Source organism: Anser anser (genome assembly GCF_964211835.1).
Source record: "Anser anser genome assembly, chromosome: 18".
Lineage (NCBI taxonomy): Eukaryota > Metazoa > Chordata > Aves > Anseriformes > Anatidae > Anser > Anser anser.
The window spans coordinates 6308471-6329918 of NC_139739.1; the positions used below are offsets into that span (position 1 = coordinate 6308471).

Genomic DNA, 21448 nt, shown 5'->3' on the forward strand with positions numbered 1-21448 from the left:
CTGCTTCCTCTGCCTTGGACATGCAAAAATACATGTGAAATTTGAACATTTGAAGCAGCCTAACATAATATATGCATACATATGTATACAAAACCAGATATGTTCTCTGTTTGGGATTCATTCCACTCACCTGAGAAACAAAAGGAGACAGTCACTTCCACCTCTTTCCACAGTCAAGGGAGGAAGAGGTCCAGAGGACAATTCAACCCAAAGAGCAGACTTGATCTGTGATTCCCAGTACAAACGTCACACTACTAACAATACTGCGGTGTACTTTTATATAATATTCACCCTCTCTTCACATAATTTCTTACATATACTCCATCATGTTCATGAAAAAAGACTGATAAAATAGGGTGCAAAGTTTTGACTGCCATGAGGCTTACAGGTGGACCTGCAGACCTGGCCTCTCAGCAGGAGGCTAACTCTGTGCTGGGGGTTGCCTTAATGTAAGCATGGTTTCTAACATTCTTTGGGAAATTAAATTTTTACTGAGATTTGATACATAGCACCATTCTCTTTGCCCAGGTGACACCCCAGATTTCAACAGTAAGAAGGGATTTGGGAGGGATCTACTCAAACTGACAACGTTTCTTACACTCAGGCAGTTCTCCCTGGAAGTCAGAATAGACCTTCCCCCGATGGAGGGCCCCACCCCCTGATTTTTACTCTAACACATTGATTCCACTTTAAAATAAAAAAAAATAAGTGAAAATATATGAAATTCCTATCCGCCTGAAAGTTGATTGAGAATACTCTGATTTTGCCGAAGGCACTAGGTGGCACTGTGCTCTGTCTTTTGCTCACCCTCAATTTGCTAAAAACTGCCCAGGTTTCACCAATTTATGTTCTTTTCCCAAACACTGCATGAACGTTAGGGAAAGAGTTTCTTCAGCACCTATCATTATGCTTTGTCGCCCATCTAATTTTCTTCTGTCTGTCAAAATGACCAGTGTTATTGAACTCAACGACATATTCAAAATTACATTTGCCTGCCTAAAAAGCACAGTTTTCCTCTAGTTGGCATTTAGAATGGACAAGAAAAAATATATTGTAATGCTGATTACTCAACATTACAAGAAAGAAAGCACAAATACTCCAGCCCTACATAAAGGCTTGTTGGCACTTCTTTCTTCTAAGACTGCACCAGGAATGTTATTACGACATAGGACTGAATGTTAGAGCTGTAAATCTACTCTTTTAGTTACTTTCTTTCACCCATACTACACAGCTTCTGCCTAAAAGCTTACACAGTCCTTCCTGTCTTTTGTTGTTATTGTAACCGTCAGACCAACAGGCCATAAGAAAAAGGTGATGAGCACATAATGTGTGTTTATACAGACAAATACACAGTACGAAAGAGGTTTTGCTCAGAAGAGCTTTTAATCCATAAAACAGTTTTCTGAACTATGAAGCAAGCAGATTAGAAGGAAAAAGCAGGCTTCCCAGTTTCCAGTCTATTATTCTATCCTCTTGACCACATGCAAGTTTACCGTTACAAAACTTTTGTGACCATATCCTATCACTCTTTGAGATGAGTCTGAATTTAACTTTTCTTTGCTTGCACACTTGTGTATTACCTTAGCATGACATTAAAAGCCTTTGAAATCTACAGCGATCTGTAAATATTTCAAAGAACGCTTTAGTTTCTAAAAATATATACGTATAGCTATGCATTCTATAGAGAGTGTAAAAATAATTATAAATTATCTGTTGCGGTAAACTCCATTTATGTGCAATAAGTTTTCTTTTTGATTTCAACCAAAGTGTTTTGAGAAAGAATTTTCAGCCCAAATAGCATTCATTCCTGATGTATAAAGGCAACATCCCCAAGAAGGACAGCCTATTCTTACCAAACGCATGTTCATCCTGACTTGCACGTATCGCCTGCACAACATATTGGTTACTGCACAATTTCCAGGTCTAGAAAACCAGGCAGAAGCCAAAAACAACGTTGAAACAGCCACTATGCAAGATAAAATACTGTCTGAAAGGTGCCTAGCATCTCTCTCACAGCACAAGAATAAAAAAAACAGATGGTTTAAACCCTGTTCCTACCTGTGTCATTAAGCTGCCGTTTAATTTCAGGAAAGTCATTGCCCTTTTCTCTCAGGTTAGTCTGCTGCTCTTCTGTCCATTCCAATTCCAGCTAGAAGCATCTTTCCTTAAGTGAACCTACAGCATGCAATATTAAAAAAAAAAATGTTGTAGTACCAGTAAGGACTCCTTAGGCACTATCCTAACTCTGTAGCAACATTGCAGACTGATCTTAATTCAATAAACCATCTGTTTGCAAACCACTCGCTCCTAACTTACTTCTCTCAGCATTTCCTGAAGATTTAAGACTTATCTGTTTACATATCAATCGTGGTTTTGGCAGTTCCAAGTTAGTTATTTTTGACATTAACAAGATTCTGAAGCCAACACATACTGAATTCCAGGTATGACAGCTGAAGGAAGTTAAACCAACGAAGCATAAAACAAAATGATATAGTTTGCTCATTTTCAGTCAGTCATGAATGTTCAGTTTGGATGTAAGAGATCAGAACGCTCTCATAACTGAAATTGCTTCCTTAGAGCAATATGCTTACTGTTTCCATTGTACTGTTTGTTAACTTCTGAAAGACAAAAAAAAACAGTGTAGTGGCAGCAAGCGGTTTTTTTGTTTTTTTTTTTTTTAGAAATTGAGAGCATGATTAGTTATAAAGTGAGTGTTTTGGAAGTACAGCTTTAGAAATTTAATTTTTGAAGGATCTAGAGTTCAAGAGAGGAATCCATACTTCACAATTCAAGGAAAATAATTGTGTTCAGTTTTTCAACTTTCTGAAACTATGGAGAAATTTAAAGCTATATTACTAATAAACCCTTATCAGTTCACTGATTAAAAAAATCAACTGAAAATTGCAATATCACATTTTAATGCATTACCTATGTGCAGGGATAACATTTTTGTCTTGAAGCAAGTGCCTGTTGTGCTTGCTATAGAGATTACATAATATTCAGCATATATGATAGCAATGAGTGGGAATGCCTTTGGTGCTGAAATTTTCAAAATATCCAGTCACCCAATAGCTTTCTACACATGAAGCAGAAAACTGTAGGCATCCTTTCATGAAAGCCTTGGCATCTGGCATCCTTCATTAACAGATTTACTAATTTTCCACTCCTCAATAGGATATTTTTTTTTTGGCACTTCTCTCTCTTGTATAAGTTATTCCTAATTAATTAAAATGAAATTCTTAAGATGTGAGTTCATTAATCCCTTTAATGAGAAAGAACATTTTGGACCTTATTATTACACTGTCATCAGTATCTGTTAGACAGTTAAATTAATAAAGCGATTATATTCAAATAACTCAGACATTTGCATTTTATTTTTAACATAACATGTCTCTCTTGCTTACTCTGAGACTGGGGAAGCTTTGTTGGCCATACAAAAGTAGTTTGGATTGATTTCAGTGCACACTATGCCTGGACCCTTCAAATGTATTTAGGGGTCAGAATAGCTGTGGTCTAGGATAGGTCTACTTCAGGTCTGCTGAAGCCTTGAGGAATGATTCAAGCAAGAACAGAGTATAAACATCCCTTAGAAATAAAGGGAGAGTGGTCCTTTATTATTAGAAAGCAAAATACTTGAAAGAAAAATAGAGAGAATGGACACTTCGTATCCTTGAAAGCATCAAGATAAAGTGGGACACAGCAGTAATTTGCTACTGTACTGCACATTCTGTATACTACTGACAGACTGAAAAATATCCATTGGCTAAAAGCAATATACAAGGTGGAACTAGAGCTCCAAACATCTCCTATTCTTGTGAAAAGCCGGGGTGTTTTATAATGATCTCAACATGCATCTTCCTCAAAAAGTGATCCTCCAGCTATGCAGCATCCCTTTAATGCTTTTCTGGGACACTGATTCAGTCAAAGCACACAAAAGAGGCACAACCTTAGCTCAAAAAGGCAAGTGCAACCACTTTGAAAATCGTAAGTCAGAGAGATGAATAAAGCTGGTATCAGTTAAAACATTAGCTTATGAATCCTCTTAACTCACAAAACCTAGATCTGATTTTTAATAACCGATTCATGCTTTATAAATGTGCCTGCATATTGAAATATCCGAACTGAAATTTTTTGTTCTCAAACATTTTCGGTCAACAGTGCAAGCATTTTTCTCCTCTTCATCATCACTTAAAAACAGTAATCACCACATTTCTTCCTTCTCATGTTTCCCAAGTCATAAACCTCACAGCAATCAATAAAAAATAAAAGACGACAAATCCAGCCCAGCTCCTGCTGGAACCAAATTACTTTTTAAATGTTATGATCTTTAAAGGCAAACAAGATAAACTTTTGCTTCTAAAAAAGGTTTAGATTTACTGTAGCCACGTAGAAAGAAGCTGCACGAGTGAGATTTGTTGCTCAGCAGACAAATACAAAGGAAGAAAGAGGAAGAATTTTTCCAATTTAATTAGAAATGGTTTTATGTCTCAGGCACCAGTGCCTCCTAGACAAGTTTAGCTGAGGAGGAATTTAGAGTGTTGCTTCTTCAGCTAAGCCTGCTGCAGTTATATAACTCAAACATTTACAAAACAATTTAGCTAAAAAGATAGTGGAGCACCTGTTGAATTGTTTTTACATATTTACACCACAGCTTTTCTTTCTTTCTTTGAGGCTTTAGTTAGCCGCACAATTGAATACCACAGGAGTTAGATTAAGATACATTCCGGAAATAATGTTTGAAATTGTGATGTACTTGAGAACTGCTATCATTTGGAACTAGTATTGGATACTTGGGCTTGAACCAGTGCTATTGATCATGGCGATGATATAGAAGCTTCCTAAGAGCTCTCTTTCGGTGGAACAGCACAGGAATGCCCAGGGAGAACAACTTTGCTGGTACCTTCGCCATATATCCAGCTCACACAAACATCTGTCCTACCCTACATTTCAGCATATGTTTAATGATAAAATAAACAAAAAAAAGTGACGTGCATGGCAGGCTAGCAGCCTGAGGAATTTACTTCTGGAGGAGCTGTGAGAGAAGAAAGGTCAGTCATTGTGTTAGAAGATTCATCAAATCACTGATTATAAACCTAGAAAATGCAACGGGCATTCCTGCATGAGACAATTCTCAAATCATCTCTGAATCTAGCTAGAATGTAGGTCAACAGTGATCAAGCCCAAACAAAACTGCAGCTCCTCAGCTATGTGGTGAAGGTACAAAACATGCCTCCAGAGGTGGGAATCAAAAGCCACCGGTATGCAGGAAGGTTCTCGAGCCAAACTTGTAAGCTAAGAGCAACAAAACGCCAGTTTACCATCCTGAAAGATTCTGACTAACGCAACATTAACTCCAAGATGAGTGCACTTCAAATATTGTCTTGTTCTTCACAGTACAGTCACAGCTGACCAGTAATCCAATTCAAATATTTACCAAAAACTCACACAATCACATCGTATTCTCAAATAGAATATTTGCTTCTCTTTGCACTAGAAAAACCTCATCATTTCAATGACAGATCCACTTACCAAGAGTAAAGAAGAAAATTGTGTGTTTGCCTATTTATTTCTCCTATCACTGAGAGATGCTATTTAAATCAGTCATCCAATTATGCATGGAAAACAGAACTACCATAGCACTGTATGTACAACATCACATTGCAGTTTTTCTGTGGGAAAAACACCAATAGTACATACATTTCTGAATGCAGAAATGAAGTCTTGTAATTGTTGGGTTTTTGGCTTTGATTGCTTGTTAGTTTGGGGTTTTTGTTTGTTTGGTTGTTGTTTTTTTTTTTTAAGTGTTGAAAGATACCTAGACAAACAGTTAGTATCTTCCATATCAGCCTTTTGTGAACTCAGAAGCCTTTTTACATTTAATTGCAAACCAAGGCTTTACCAATCATTTTAATTCAAAGTGAGAAGGGATTTGATTACTGTACATTGAATTAAATGTATTTTTATTGAAAAACTGTTAAAATCTAATGATATATCCATCTTCAATTACTGGATGATGAGTATTAACAATAGGCTGAAATTCTCCAACCTAACTAAAATCATGTCATCAGAAAGCTGTTCTAACCTGAAGATAACATCGTATTTCACAACATTTTTAATGGGCAGCTTTAATTTGCTGCTTAAAATAGTAACCGCAGTTCTGCAATTTATAAAGCTCTCTCTTGTATCGCCAGTGATGTACTTCATGCTCTTGTGTCCCTAGGGGCATCATCTGGCTTTACATTAGAGTGCCAACAAGCCTGACAGAGTGCTCAGCACCACCATACTGCCTGCATCCAAACGGGGTGCTACTGGCCTGCTTCAGCTAGAGAAATGGAGCTCAACTTCCACCATAGATTTTAAACCACCAGTGAAAGTTACTTCAAATCTATTTTTCAAAGCAAAGACTGTTTTAAAGTCTCAAACGCTTCAACCCTTAGAAAAAAATTGCATTGTTTAAATGCTGAAATAAGGGAATAGAAGGATTATCAAACCATTTGTACCAGAACATTTAACGAACACATTAGTGCAGAGCAAATGGTTCAAATTCAAGTATAAAAACATCAAATGCAACTCTGAGTGAACAGGGCACTTCCAGAAATTTCATTTTTGAAAGGGAACTTTTTGGTGTTTTTGAGGTGAAACATTAACAAAATATCAAATCAAAGTGCTTTACATTTTCACGCTTCTACCTGACTTTTTTCTAGCACATACTATTTACCAAGTTTAACCCAAATTCTCAATAAATTTTACTTTGCACTAAATTTCTAATCATCAAGTGTATAGCTTTTTCCCCACTCATTCCAATCTGAAGTTGACACTTTTTACACATACACTGCAACATAAAGAAAGATGTCAGCAATAACATTAGAGGCTTTAAATTTGAATTCATATAACAGAAAAAAAATACATATGTGCTTCCCATTTTCACCAGCAGACCAGTTTAAGTACCGTACATGAAACAATACTATTGGACTTGTTCAACAAATTTGACACAACTGGTTTTGTTTCCCCAAAGCAGACCCCACAGGATAACTGACGGAGCTCTAGATGTCCACAGAAGCTTGAATTCAGAAAATAAAAGACAAAATCTGAATATAATTGGCTTTTAAGGAATGCACATTTTACTTTAAAGAAGTTATCCTGAAAATTAGGAGGTACTGATTTTACAGATTTTCTAGCTTTTGATTCCCTTTCAGTAAAGTACATAAGCATATACTTAAAACATACTTAAGCCTAAGATACGAAGATATCTCAAGCCCTCATTCCCCTAGTATTTGAATAGCTTATAGTTACAACTGCATCCACAACAGAAGAAAGGTAAGTGAAGATAAGAAGAAAGAGTGCTGGTACACGAAGATCACATTAAAAAGCTTTTAGAAGCACACATTCAGCAAGTGAAGCAGGGATACCAAAATGCTCTTCAGAACAGTCTGATTTGTTCAAGGCCACACAAAAATATTGTGACAGAACAAGGAAGTGTGCACCTTTATCTCTGGATCAAGTTTTTTTCTCTCCATAGTAAACGTCAAGAGGATGTAAGCACATGTTCTGCTGAATATGGAATCATTTTACTGAATTAAAAGCTAAATCAACATTCCTGGAAAATGAGGACAATTGCTTATTTTTATTTTTTTTTAATACATAGCAACAAGGATGGTGATAAATTGAATTCTGAGGTAGAGAGTTGATACTGCACAAATAGGTAGTAAATATTTTCCCCCTCATCACCGTCCCCTAACATCACAGCGCTTACACTGGATCACATCATGTCTTACTACAAAGCACTTAAGGAAGTCAAGAGGTCACTGCAAAGAATGCACATCATAACATGATAAATGTTATGGATGTTAGGGAGACACTTAACTGCATACGCTATACAAGCGTTTCTACGAGTTGGAGCTTTTGGAAACAAAACTTGGGCATTCACTTTATCATGCTTGGCATTGCCCTGAGGCGATTAGACTAATTTAACTTAATTTGTATACCTTGTGGACTTTTATCACTATGGAAATATATCAACTGAAATAAACTTCTTTCAATCATTTCAAAGCGCATTTACTTTCTGAGCACTGCACTCACCCCTGCTGTTACAGAAACCTTCAGGGATTTCTGAATGGCTTTGTGCAGAAAATTATTCAAAGAAGCTACATGAATTGCAAAGACAACAACAATTTCAACTTTGAATCCAACAGTTCACAAGTGTTCACTGAACGCACACTCTTTCAGTATACAAGGCTGATATAGCAGTAATTTATTTTCTTAAAAAATTAGCCAATGATTAAACAAGGTCCAAACAGGGGAGGTTTAGGCAGGCAGATAAAGCTGTATGTCATCCCTTGCTTCCAATAACTGTCTTTTTTAATAGCAAATTTAAAACACAAGTTTTCTGCTGGGCTGTATTGGAAAGGACACTGCACAAAATCCAGACAAAAGTATCAGGTTTTGAAACTGTTGGAAAGTTTTCTTCCTGAGAAGAGAACGTACATGCATACACTTTTTTGTGTGTGTGCGTGCAAGTTCTGCAGAATAATGTACTTCCAATTTTATTCAAATGTAACACACAAACAAAGGAAAAGTGAGGAAAAACTAGGACAGCTATTGTATCTTTTGCATTCAAACCCCACATATCCATCCATTAATGATTAAACTTCAGCTTATATAAATAGTAAATTCCACTAAAGATCAGCAGGAGCGTTCCGTATTTCTGATCATTATGCTCTGTACTAGTATATCAGTGAACTATATTGCTCAGTATGCCGTTCTGTCTCTAGGGACATGATTTTAATTTCTGAAGCTCTTCCTGACAGAGAGCCTCTCCTGACAGAGAAGTTCAAGGCACAGAGTTACAAGCTGCAGAGTGAAGGAGAGCAAAGGAAGGCAGTAGGGAGCTGAACAGTACCTGCACTCATCTGTACTCCAGCTTCTTTAGGGACTACTGTATTTTCTTTTCCAAAATAATGGAGACAGTTTAGCTTAGGAAGCAGGGTTATAGTGTTGTGGGTTTTTTTAAACATAATTTCTCTTGGAGAAAAAACAAGAAAAAAAGATGGTTGTGGCCTACACTCTAACAGGAAACTTCAGATTAACTTGCAAGGGAAGTTTCACAGCTTATGAAAACTTTGGGACACACAGCCAGTTGTGTTTACCTTTCCTTTGTGAACCCCTTTGCCAATGCTGATCTATTCTAGATGTTGTTATCCATAGCTATTTGACACTTTCCTTCAGAACCTTCCCTTTTGGTAGACAGTCTCTCTCACATAACAGGCATCAATATATATCCTAGTTTTTACACTAATTTAAAAGAGAAAAAAAGAACATTTGATCAACTGAGCAACAACACAAATTAAGGCATAGTGAAAAAATAGTTAGGACAAATCCAAAACAATTATCTCTAAAATATTTTAGAGGGATTATAAACATGCATTTCAACAGCCAGCAGATTTAACACTGAATAAAAGGAAGATGCTGAACCCTCCTTTTTGGGCTCTGATCTGTATTCCAGAAATGCAAAATGAAGAGTTAAATAACTGAGTAGAGCACAGAGATTACTTTACTTAGCAGGAAACAGTCAACAATTACATATCTGCATTATGAGCCATTAACTGGGTAGTAGTCTTGTAGGTTCAGAAAGATGTTAATGGAACAGCTGCCAGATAACAGGAGGGCTGCAGAAATATGTATTTTGCCATTTGTTACGCTGAAGTCAGGGTGTGCATCTGTGCGCAGATCAGCCTGATCCAAAGCCCACAGTAATCTGTTCAGTGACTTACGTAGCCACTGGTGCAGGCTCTAGACAAATTCAAATCACAACTGGTAACCTCTGGATAGTTGATTTTAAATCCTGTTAAAATAGGACAAATTCAGGTTGTTAAGCTTAATTAAATCTAAACATGTTAAGATAAGTTGTGCTGTTACAGAGTTCACTGTGGTCGCTTAATACTGTGGTATTAAAAGTAGCTTTCTCCTCTGCTTAACACAACACCCATAATCCTTTACTAAGATCATTGTCATGGCTCTACGTCAAAGACAGAAGGCTTATACATTATTAGACAAAACCTTCTACAGTTAAAGTAGTTTCTAGTGCTTAAGTAACGAGATTCAGTCATATGCTTCAGCAACGAGTTCTTGGCATCAAGCTTTGCATAAGAATGTTTTTCATTTATTTGCAGGTCCTTTAAATTCATTTGGCTGTTATTATTCAGTATGGAAAGAGCAAAGTAAAAAGCACTTTAGCTGTCTTATGGGCTATTAAATAATTGAGGAAGAAATGCTATACAGAAATCCCTATATTGTTTAAATTGCTTGTTAGTAACAAAGTTTAACTTCATAGAGGCTTTAAAATCTAAATTTCTATTCAATTCTGTCAGACATCCCTGCAGAAGAGAACATGCTGAAACAAACATGCTAATTCTTTAAGGGTTTTTTGGTGTTTTAGGAAATCAGAAGAGATTGTACGGTCCAAGTAGTGATGTGTCAGCTCCCAGATCAGTGCCTAAGATAATCTTTCAAAAGGTCTTTAAATTTTGAACTCCTGAAACTCATTCTGTGTGAGGGACAATTGTGTTTAAAGCATGCACATGCATGAAAAAAAAAAAGCAAGACTTTTTATATGCATTTAACATAGGAGTAAAATAGAGACCAGAACTTTTCCATAAATATCAGTAATTATTTTGTTGAAGTCAACAGAAAATGACACCTGCACTGTCCAGAGTGCAGCAGAGAAATGCAACACAACAAAAAGCATAGGGAAAAATATTGATTTCATTAGTGATAATTCCTGATTAAAGTCCTTGAAAAATAGATTTAAATAAGTTCAAATTATGTTGCTGAATTTATTACTCCACTGAAGTTGACTTCGGTCTTTTATTCGCTCACCTTTCTTCCACTGAAATTACAAGAAATATTCCTACCAATATTTCCATACCATGCCACCATTATGTTCACTGTGGTCAGTTTCGCAATTGGTAAAACCTCTAGTCATCTTCATACCTCTCCACTTTTATGAGCTTCAACAGTCTTACCTTCCAGACTAAAAGACCGCAAGAGTGCTCATGCTAATAAGCACGTACTTAATACATTATAACGGACTTAAATGACTACATGCCTAGACACCAAATGCAAATCAGAACTCCCATGAAAGCCATAAAAAATGCTTTGAAAATTACTATCAACATTAGAAAATGCTTAGATAATAAGAGATTTACACAGACAGATTAGGACTTTAAACATTCCAAAGAGATTGTTTGCTTTCTATGTATTAAAATCCTATTATAAAGGAAATTAACAGAAAAGTACTAAGCATGTTAAACCTGAAAAGCCAAGCGTTGCAAAGCATACAAATCAGCAGGAAGTTCAGAGGAACTCCACTGCAGTCTAACCAGAAAACATTGTTTTCTTCTGACACTGAATGCTGAAATAGCCCAGGGAAAAGCTGTCCCAGAGCTAAGGCAAAGAAAGAAGTTCTCTCCCTGAAAGGAGAGAAAGCAAGCCACCCTTTTTCCAACAGGGCCCAGTAGTGCAGAGCTGCACTTACTGGCTGTCCCAGAGTAAATCAAATCTATAGAATTAGATTCTCTTACTTGAGCAAGTAAGTTGTATTCATTTCACAAGCACAGATTAAAGAATCTTTATTATCCCTTTGTTTTCCTCAGTGCTTTTAAGAGCAGGAACTCTTGCAATACATACATTCAAATGAATTCAAAGATCCCACAACAGCCTTAGGATCCGGCTATCCCTGCAGAAATTAAGTATATGGGAAAGGGAATTTAAACAACAGGTGACAACGTGAAAGCAAATGCTTCACCTTCATTGTTTTTGAAATAAATCTCACACAGTGACTAAAGCAAGCAACATCAGCTACAAAGAGGAAAGACCTCAAACCGCAACAGGAAAATCATGGAAAAGACAAGACCAAGTGTGGTGGTGCTTTCAGATTTTAATCAGTGAAAGCCAAAATGAGCTATACGCCTGGCTCTATAAAAATCTGGCCAAAAAAGAAATAGGATATTTATTATAAAGTTGAGCAACAAAATTTGTCTTCCATATGACAATTGAACTTACAAGACAAACAAACAAAAAAAACACAAAGAAAGTATCATCATAAATGTACCAAACCCTTGATATAAAACAAAGAAGAGAGAGGGAAGAGGGAATAGCAAGCTGCTTCACAAGAAACACGTCTTTCAATGTTGTGCTTCAAAGACCTCTGACAAGAAGTGAAAAATAAATCAGTATTGTGAGGAATGTATTTCCATTAGAGTTGTGAATCTTCCAATGTGTTCACAACCAGAAGGACAAATATTTTGTTACCTATCATTCTCACACTTGATGAGATGAGGGCTACACTGATGGGAACAGAAGTAAGACTACAAATGTTCTTTGGGAAGTTTTCCTTCTAAGGCTCTGAGGTAGTGTAGGAAGGAAAAACAAGAAGAAAAACATGAACTTCCAGGCTAACAGGATTAAAAAAAAATCAAAAACTATAGTCTGACAAGTATTCAGGAATTTTGGGAACAGCAGCCATGCCACTTGAGAGGAGTTGCAGACTTCAAGCTGTTTCCCCATGACAGTATTTGAACATGGTCCTTCGCCCCATCCCTCACTCAGTAACATTTCTGAAGATGTCTGTAGAGAACAGCTTTCAGATTTCAACAGAATTATATATATGTGCCTTGTAGCAGGCACTGTACTCTTCACACAGAAAAATCTATGGATTCAGTCAAGGCTAGAGCCTCAGCTGACTCAATGCCTACTTGCAAAGGCTCTCAAATTCCTGCGGCATTTTTCTTTCCATAAAGTCAAATGACAGGGAAAAGCTGTTGCATAAGGTCTCTTCTGAAAAAATCTGTACCATAGGGAGGGCTGTCCTGTGTAGGGTTTAGGCTTAAGCAGTTTATCTGCTTCAGGTGTGCAGAGAAACTAATCCCTTTAGAGTTTTACTTCAGAAAACTATTGTGCTGGATTATATCAGTGCGTGGGGTGCTTAGCTTGGATTATAGTGTGGTTTTATAGCAGTTTTAATAGTTTAGAACAATGTTTGGCAAAAGCACTAACTATAATTAGATGGCTTTTTCAGGCAATGATTGCATATAACTGTGTGCACAAATGTTTAGCCCGAGTCCTCATTTCGGACAGGACCTTTTCTGTAAGAGCAACATGCAAATTTTCTGGCTCACAACCATATTAGCACCGAGTAAGCAATTACCTAGACTGTGTATAGCATAAAGCCAGCTAGCATAAAGTCACATAAAACTAAGTTGAGAAAATACAGAGCCAATTTAACAAGATATGGAAGCCTTGTACAAAGTCGTGAGTTTTTAAACATTAACCACTGAGTAAGTTAAAATGCTTGTCCAATGTGTTTTGGGGTGAAAGGAAGATGACAAATATTAGAGCACCAAAGCTCCAGAAGGTTCCATATTCTTAGATGTTCCCTACATCAGACTTCTTTATATTAAACTATGATCGCGGCAGTTTTGGCTTTGATTGGATTAAATATAATAAAAAGAATAATTACCACTTGAAATTTTCAGTAGTTCTCATTTCAGCGTAATTAGATGTAGTGATTAGAATATCTTTTCTATTGCATTGTAGTTCTTCCTTAGCACCAAACAACGATACAGGTTATTTACATATCTTAAGTTAAAGGAGGAGCACAACTTAACACAGGAGTTGCCATTGTTTCCACTGGAGCTTCTCCAGATTCCTGCCAAACACCCTGCAGTGTTGTGCAATGTCTTTGTAAATAGTTTGTGTCAGTTCATTACCTCTAACATTTTTATTTTTTTTCTATTAAAACACACAAAAAACACACTTTTCAAAACCAACCAAACTTACCTATAGACACTTCAGTTCATCACAGGCTCCCTCAGGAAGAGATATCCTTTGTACCCCAAAGACCCCGAGAGAAGCTTCAAATATTAATTACTTTTGGACTGCCTGCCTCACCTGTCAAGTTTCAAGCACAGACAGGGCGGCCTCAGCTTCTGACTGTTTCCTGAGATGCTAAATCGATCTCTGCATGTCAACATATCATAAACATTTACTGTTACATTAGCAGCGTGAGTAGTTAAGAATACTTCTAGGAACCCCACTAGAAAAATTATAAAGCTCTCATTTATCAACGTTTATGAACATTTAGGTTCCAATTTCTTGGACGATTAATCCAAGTTTTTTAATAACCCATGCTAAAAAGTTACTAGGAAAAAATAATTTATGGAATGATTTTTGCTTACTAACTTTTTTAGAATAGAGATAATGTCAGCACATGAATTATATGCCAATAAAGCAATATACTTGACTAACTTTCCAGTCACATACTGGAAGAAAACAATTTCGGCTTAAAGAAATATAGATGAATTCTCTACTCTCTGCTCTCACTGAATGTAGCTAAATGACAATGATGCTCTTGATTGAGATCTAAATTATATTTTGATCTATGTGTTCTGTGTCTTCTGTTCTAGGGCTGTATGATAACAAAGCGTACTATCACAGACCTTTCTATTCTCTTGATAATACTGTTGCTAATTTGTTCACCAATTGATCTCCATCTGACTCATTTAGCATTGTGATAGCAATAATTGTTTCACCCTGACAGCAAACACAGAGCAGCCAAATCCCTAACCTAGTTACAACTGAGGTTTTGCTACCACAGGAGCTAGGTGAAAAAATTGTGTTCAAAAGCTTTGAATATTCTAAGTGTGTGCTGTGACCTTCAGTGGGACCTCAGCTGCCCTTTCAATCTGTAGCCACAGAGCGAATGTAGCAAGAGAAGTTTGCCTGGACCTCTACAGCAGCTCTTTGAGTCATCTGCAGCAAGAACAATTTCTGCATATCCATTGCTATTCTGTAAAGCAGGGATAACAGCATTTCTTTCTCCCCAGTGCTGTGTGGCATAAACTTTCATAGTTTTATCTTTTATCATTTCTCAGTACTTGTGCTTATTGAAGACCCGGTTCCCAATATCGTTAAACTCAGTCATCACAGCCAAAAGCCAAATATTTACCAGTATTCCTAGATTTGCTCTGTAGCATATGCTGTTGCATTTCTGGCAGCTCTAAGCCAACTGATCTAAAGAAAGCTTAGTTTTAGTCATCACAGCTGACATGAGTATCTCTAAATTATTTGAGGCAGGGACTGGCTACTGCTATCATGGTTGTTTGGCTGTGTGGTTGTTTTTTGTTGTTGTTTGTTTTGTGGTTTTTTTGCAAAGCATTAACTGATATGTCTGTATCCTTTGTTCATATATCCAGTTTGTACTACAATACAAATAACATAGGTTTGGTGCAAATAGTTTTTGGAGTCTAATGGAGCTTTGCCCAAAAGTTACTTTCATAAATGCATCAAGGTAAATATATGTTAGGTACAATGTAACAAAAATTACACTTCCCTCCCTCCTTTCTCCCCATCAACTACTAAGTTAGCATGAGACATTTAGGGTGGTATCTTATTTCTAGCTTTGAGCCAGTTGCAAGAACAGGCTCCGCTTCCGGAGTGAGTAAGCTGGCCAACATACATTATGTCAGCCAATCACCTGTAGAGACACTGCACTGAGGGATGGCCACACGTGAATTTTCCTTCAGCAAGTAAAAAGAATTGAGGAAATCCTCTTTTATCCAGAGGAGCAATTATGCACATTCCAACTTCCACACAATAAAATTTTAAACAGTTTAAATTTCAGTGATTCTGTGAATCTAGCTCTATATTTTTGCTGTCAAGTCATCATTGTTTTGTGGGTTTTGTTTAAATCCACATTTATACAGCCACGAATCAGTCCAGCAGACATTTGTGCCAGTGAAAAGGAGCTTTCAAAAAAGGCATTGTAACAGGCATTCCATACTCAGAGCAGGAAGGAAAAATAAAGGAGAACTGATTCTTCCTTAAGATCTTTTTGCAAGAAGACTCAGTCAAAAACCAAGTCTAACGGTGAAAATGGATGTTACGGTTGGAACGTGCCAAATATTTTAAACAAAATCTAGCAGCCTATGTGGCAATTGCAGATAGATAATTGCACAGGGGAGGAGGAGATTTGACCATGAAGTCTTTCTAGTGGAAATTGGGAGTTCGCCTCAAAGGAAAAGCGTTCCATTAGAAAGATGGAAAGATAGTCTGAAATCCTCTACCATCCACTTCCAAGTTGTTTTAGTCTTTACTAATTAAAGAAGTTGATGACTCTAATAACTTCACCATTTTTTCTATTTTCCCCCCATACACAGTGTATGAGCAGCTGATGAAAAGTAACAAGTTAGATAACAAGTGAAATGCAAGCTGTCACAAGACTTTCATGATTCAAGAAGGTCAGGATGAATATATTCTGTTTAATCAACCCACAATAAATCTCTGCTCTCTTACCTCACTCATTGAGCTCATTACCTCGTGATAACTCTATCCCAGTTTGCTCACTTCTAAGAAAAGTTTTTTGTAGCTTACGTTAGTCAGGAAATTCCACAAAATGCTGACAGTTCATTCTTGCTCTTCGGTCATTATTTGTTCTATTTTTAACAACAATAATTTACTCACCAAATCTCTGTACTTTTTAAGAAATTGGAAATAAATAACACATGTTTAGATATTGGAAAGTATTCAGTAATTTTTGTGCAATGCCCTTTTCAATGCATGAGTGATTAAAAGCAGCTGGTTACTGGTACTCACACTGCAAATTGTAAGTCATATTTGCTTTCAGACAGGTTACATAAATGAGCCAATCATCATGATGGCAAATTTTAATATCATAATGTTAAAGATTTATTCAGGTATTTAATTAGAACTATTGCTCAAGCCTAGCATGCAAGGCTGGTCCCTCAAGAGGCTCTGTCTGTAAGCTTAGCTCAGAGTATGAGGAAAGCTAGGAGTATTTCTGCAGGTACAGGAGCCTGTGCCACACGCAGCCTTTTGCTGCGGGGGTGAGCTGGCTCTGCCACAGGCCTGAGCTGGCTGGAAGCCATGTCAACGTACTGGTGAGGTGCTCGTTCAACCTGGCAGCACGCTGCTCCTCTGCAGGCTTTCTTTGGTCTGACTCAGCTCGGCTCCGGCTGTGGCCCCTCAGCCTTTTGTTGTGCATGGCAGGGGGCTCATATCTGGTTGGGAAGGGCTCTGTGCAGATCTGATGTACAAAGGACAAGGATCAGACTTCAGCTCACGCTTTCCTCACAACCATTCACTTGCTCCTGATTGTACAAATCCTGCAGATTTGTAAAGGTGGAAAGTGAACAAAGGAATGGAAGAAGGATCCTGCCATCCTTCCATAGATAACTCTCTGTAGGCACTGGTCATACATGAACTCCTGGACTCAATGCAGGGACTACTGTATGAAGTGCAGCAGTATGAGGTCTTACATTCACCCGGTGATCTAATTGCTGCTAGAGGGAGATGCAGCAAGACTGGCAGAGGCTGCAATATATCTTGTTTCAGAAGATTAGATTGGATTTTCTCACCATAATACAAAGGGTCAAACTCTTTCCTGAGAACGTTATGTTTCAACATTCCTAGACCAAATGCAAATATCACGTGTGAGCACTCTCAGCTCTCATTTGCAGGAATGGCTTTATTGCCAGCTAAATAAAACACAAATGCAGAATGTTCCATTTTCCTACCTGTAGCTAAGCTGTTGGTTTTTAACAGGAAATAAAGATAGTCTTTCCAGTCATCACTGGGAACTCTGGGCACATCAGCACTACTCACCGGTAGATTGCTAGGATGTCTGTGATCTGAACAAAATGCTTCAGTTGAGTGAGCTACATCAAAAAGTGGCGGTTTTAAATTTAAGTCTCTGAACTTAAAAATAAGTCAGTGTGAGCTGGAGAACTTCTTTTCATAAATTTTTAAGCCCTTCCTCAGAAGAACTTTGTTTTCTTTATGTGAATCCTGGATCGCTTGGAAAATGTCTTTTTGTGCATTTAAACATCACATTCAAACCTATTTTCACAATTTGAGGAGAATGGAAAAAGGTGAAAGAAACAGCATAGTATCTCACCTATCATACTGAAAAGCTAAGCTTAAAGCATATAATATTTTGTCTCCCATTCCAAAACTGGTGCAAACACCATCCAGGTTTCTACAGAAGCTCCCACCTATGTTCTGCAATGAAATGCTGTGACAAGGCCAGTCAACCAATTTTCTCAAAATACCTGCTGTACTTTTGTTATGCTATAGTTTTTCCTTTTGCATCTTTAAATGTGATACTCCTTCCTATTGACCCAAAGAAACTTTTGTAGAAGTGCTCCAGTTATGTTCCTCTATCAGCTTCTTCACATGAGATAATCAACTCTTCTGTGATTTTTCCTCTATCTGTATTTTAATGTGCTCATCAACCTGATTAGAGAATAGGGATCCAAAGTCTCTAGAGGACAGTATGCTCCCCGTGAAAATACTGTATTTGACTACTATAATCAAAAAAAGATTTAAATATTACATTCTCAATCAATCAGTAAACATTCCCTCCAGCTCCTTACATCCACCTTCTATGTCAATCAAACATTTATATTCTTCAGACATCATCATTATACCAGCCAATCTTGTATTTTATAGCCTACACATAATAGTTTAAACCTGATACCCAAGAGATTTTGGGGTTTCAAAATACCTAGACCCCCAGGAAAAAAAAAAGCTAGAAGTCTGGCAACATCTACTCCAACATATAATGGTCTTAAGTTCACTGCATTTAGGAAATTAGCAGTGACCTGACAGAGAACCTATATTGCATAGTAATTTTGGCTGCCAAAATAATTCCTTGAGTAGCTGACTTACATCTGTTGGACTTGATATACAGCATGGTGTGTAAAAAGCCACCTACTTTTTAAACCCCTTTTTTCCAGATTGTCTAAATACATCTTGATTAAAGTTATGATGAAACACAGACAGGACATCAAACAGAAAAGTCTGCTCTGTTCTAGAAGATGCTTGGAGTCTCCACTCATCTACCACAGAAGTTCCCAAATTTGTGAAAAATTTGTGACCGTAATACAACCACAAAGCTACAAGAACACTTGCTTTTGTTTCTCTAATAGAATTGTAACAAAGCTCTATGGTCTCTCCAGTACAATGCCTACTATTTCAGGAACACCAGAAAAACACTGAGCAGAACCTTTTTATTCTATCACTTTGTTTCTTACATTTCCTGTCCTTCAGAGCATTTAATTCTTACTGTTTTTTCAAAACACTGTTCCAGCTCGAGGGTAACCTTGGACCAGCCAAATATATCAGGCAAAAGCCAAGCAGACCATCGTATTTCTCTTCAGTGTTACATTCTTGGACAACTTGCACCATAAATTTACAAGCTTGTCAATTAAGTTTAGAGATCCAGTAAACCATCTATATTAAATATGACTTGGATATGAGGGAAAACAAATGAAGATTAACGTGGCATTCTCACAGCAGGCATAATCTGTTGACTTTTGGGTGGAAAAGATGCAACAGGCTGTCCGTTACCCTTTGCTTAGAGTTCCACTCAGTGCTCCAGACTTGCAAGCATCTTCGCAGCTTGCCACTGTTATTTATTTATTTTAGGAAAAAAAAGAAAACACATCCTCCTCTAATAATTTCTGAAACTATCACAACACAACCTGATGAATCAAGCTTTTTTTTTAAATGATGTCTTGTATTCATTGCACATTAGCTCTATAGAATTCATAGTTCACAATGTTTTTTGCTTTTTTATTTTTGCATATTTTTTTTTTTTTTAAAGCATGCACTTCTGCTTGAGCAGCTATTTACAGATTAACTTGAGTACCATTGCCTGTCTTGTCTCCAGCCAGTCAGTCTCATCAGGCAGTATTGAAAATAGATACTTGGTATTCCCTTCCCCCCAGATACGCATCTCAAGCTCTGTTTCTTCTGGTCCTATATATGCTTGAGTTTGCACACGTAAATCAATTCACTAAAGTCACAAATATTGAGCTTGCATAAGTTGGACCTAATTTTATGGACAGGCTAAGCATTCAACAAAGGAAAAAAAATATCATGCATGGGAAACTAATGCAAGGGAGTTAAAGCCGACGTTTTCAAGTAAATCCAAAGGATTGAAATGCCAAAATCCTGGTTGTAGTCTGTATATTAGAGTATATTATCCTTCTTATTTGACTATTTCCATGTGCAAACTAATTCCCAACAGAAGAGGAATGCGTGTTAAGCTTTAAATAAGCAAGGACAGGCTTGCAGAACTAATCTGATTTACATCTCTCAAGACTTTCTACCTACTACCTGTGACAAAGCAAGTCAGCCTATTCCTCAGGAGCTTCCTCAATAATAAGCAACAAATTCCATATTGACAGAAGGCTTTAAGGCATCTTTCAAGAGCCGCCTCCTACAACACACACAAAAAAAAAACCTTTCGTTTTGGTTTACATAGCTTCTCCGCCAATTTCCAGGGAGTATTTTGTTGTGTTCTTGCTTATTTTAAAGGCTCTTACAAAACAGACTTGTCATAGGACCTTCCATGTATGTACAAGGGAGCTCACCAAGTTAATGAGGCCCACCGGTACTTCTCCATTTGATAATCAAGCTTGGGAAAAAGAATTCAAATTTTTAATGCAGTGTACAACACCCTAAACTGATTAAACCTGAAATTCACCTTCCTCTGTGTGTTTTTGTGCTGTACTTGATTGCTAATCAGGACATGTGGAGTGTGTTGAAGGACAATAGACGTAACACATATTCAGAGTCTTAGTTTTTGATAAAAGTTTTTGGACAATTTCTACCACATTCATGTGAATTCCAATATATACTTGTTTGTTGCACAGGCAAAAGAACAAGCCTGGATAACGTTTCAGACTACAAGTTTGAGCCATTTTTAAGTGAATTGCTACTTATTGGGTTTAGTGGTGTTTTGTTTTTTTTCTGATTAATTGGTAAGATCTGTTTTCTCTCCCAGAGTTCAGTCATCATGCAGCTATATAGTTCCTTTGAAAGTTGAAGGTGATGCCTATTAACACACGTTGCTCCCTGCACAGTCCTTTGAGCACTTCTACCGAATTGTTTCCTGTTCGATACGTTCTTAGATGCTATAAATCTTTCCCATTTACCCTGACCATAAAAAGACCTCTAGGGGATTTTTCTACTATTTATTTAAAACATTGATTGAAGTTTCTGAATTATAAGTAATTCTCATCAATAGTTAAGCTCATAAAAATGATAACTCATCAAAATAATCTCTTCATTTCTATATGTGGCTCTACATATGGCTCTACTGATGACTTCAGAGAACCAGGAGTTTTTTCCCCTCAAGAAAAGCAATGAGCGCTGCAGGGACAAGGTGCCCTTTAACTCCACACTGCACATTCACAGCTAGATGAACTGGATTTTTGTTGACTGGGAGCATTAATCGTAGTGTGATTTAATTTACTGGAAGACCACAGGGCACCTTGCTGCACACAAAACAGTAGCAATTTCACTCGGCTGTCCCTTGCTAAAGAAACATAAGAAAAACTGATTAAAAATACCAAAGAGATAATCT

At 37.2% G+C, this 21448-nt stretch overlaps 1 long non-coding RNA gene across 3 annotated transcripts in view; it reads right to left on the reverse strand.

Annotated features, from left to right (window-relative positions):
• LOC310883418 overlaps nucleotides 1–21448 on the reverse strand; it is a 245831-nt gene that overhangs the window by 202196 nt on the left and 22187 nt on the right. For all 3 annotated transcript variants that reach the window (XR_014573522.1, XR_014573523.1, XR_014573524.1), the window contains exon 2: nucleotides 2059–2175. This is a non-coding gene — a long non-coding RNA (uncharacterized lncRNA). The remainder of the gene's footprint in view (nucleotides 1–2058; nucleotides 2176–21448) is intronic.